We start from the raw sequence: 1,790 nt of genomic DNA, 5'->3' as shown, positions 1-1,790 counted from the left end.
GCAAGGTTTGGCTCCAATTTAGCACCGTTATCCCCAGGGCCAGATAGACAGTGACTGGATTGAATCACTATAACATACAAAACTCTTCATAATCTGGGTTCAGTATATATTTTTAAGCCCTTCTCTTAGCCTAGACTCCAGCTAGTCTCTAGCATAGACTAACTACATAGAATAATGGTAATATTGGGCCAGGCGCAGTGGCTTATGCCTGTAATGCCAGCACTTTGGGAGGCTAAGGTGGGCGGATCACTTGAGGCCAGGAGTTCGAGACAGGCCTGGCCAATATGATGAAACCCTGTCTCTACTAAAAATACAAAAATAAAAAAAATAAAATAAATATATAAAAAATAAAATAAAAATACAAAAATTAGCTGTGCGTGGTGACAGGTTCCTGTAGTCCCAGCTACTTGGGAGGCTGAGACAGGAGAATCACTTGAACCTGGGAGGCAGAGGTTGCAGTGAGCAAGACTGCGCCACTGCACTCCAGCCCAGGCGACAGAGAGAGACTCTCTCTCAAACACAAAAACAAAACAAACAGACCAAAGAATAATGGTAATATTGATAATCATCATTCGCTGAGTGTGTGCCAGTCATTGTTCTAGCACTTTATGTGCGTTAATTCACCTAATCCTTACAGAACCCTATCAGGTAAGTAGTAGTATTATCTCCACTGGTCTGATGAGAAAATTAGACCCCGAATGGTGAAACAACTTCTTAATAGAGTGAGGACTTGAAGCCAGGTGGTCTGCCCAGACCCTGAACCATTCCCAGCCACTCCTCTCTGCCACCTCTGTTGCAGAGTGGCCTTGCTCTTTCAAGTTGCTCAGCCTCTGCTCTGCTGCAATGCCCTTCCCCAACTTCTGGCTCTAGAAAACTCTACTTACCCTTTGAAGCCCAGTCCAGATGATGCATCCCTGACCCCACCTGTTTCTCCAACCAGGGGAAGGAGGTTGTCCCTGTCTCCACTTTGTTCCCCCTACAAGTTGCTCCCAGCCCTAGTGGGGGAGCTCATCTGAAACAGGACCCTGACTCAGGCCTCAGTATCCCTAGCCCTCAGCCCAGTGCTTGTCTGCAGAAGGTCCTTCATTCATGTTTTCAACAAACATGAATGAGTTGAATGAGTAACTGACTCCACTGCATCACACACAAGGAGACAAATCCAGACAGACAGAGGGACCAGTCCACACCACACATCCAGTGAGAGAAAGAGCTGAGGCCAGACTTCAGGGGTCCTGACACCCAGCCCTGCTCTCTCTCACACCATTCTGACTGTGTGGAATGTTAGGAAAAGCCTTCGTGCATCTTTGAGCCTTTCTTAATTCTGTCATACATTTATTTCATCCCAAAGAGGACTTCTTGGGAAGTGCTAGTTGGGAGAGTAGGTTTTGGCTTTTCTTGTCTGAAGTCATGAGGCAATGAAGAAAAACAGACAAAGACTCCTGAGATGTGTTTTGCAGTCCTCAAAAACAGCAGAACAAAACACCCCACATTCAAGCTGGGGCTGCTGGCCAGCAGGGCATTGAGTGAAGCAGGACAGAATTCACTAAGTGGATCCTCTCCTCCCTTTTGCTTAAAATGGTGGGGCCTTTGGAGAGGAAGTGTTTTCTGGTTCATCTGGATTCTTTCCCTCCTTCCTTCCTTCCTTCCTTCCTTCCTTCCTTCCTTCCTTCCTTCCTTCCTTCCTTCCTTCCCTCCCTCCCTCCCTCCTTCTCTTCTCTTTTCCTTCCTTCCTTCCTTCCTTCCTTCCTTCCTTCCTTCCTTCCTTCCTCCCTCCCTCCCTCCCTCCCTCC

This window comes from Cebus imitator, unplaced genomic scaffold, assembly GCF_001604975.1.
Source record: "Cebus imitator isolate Cc_AM_T3 unplaced genomic scaffold, Cebus_imitator-1.0 Scaffold698, whole genome shotgun sequence".
In the NCBI taxonomy this organism is placed as follows: Eukaryota; Metazoa; Chordata; class Mammalia; order Primates; family Cebidae; genus Cebus; species Cebus imitator.
The sequence above is the reverse complement of the archived record's forward strand: the minus strand, read 5'-3'. Positions refer to the sequence as shown.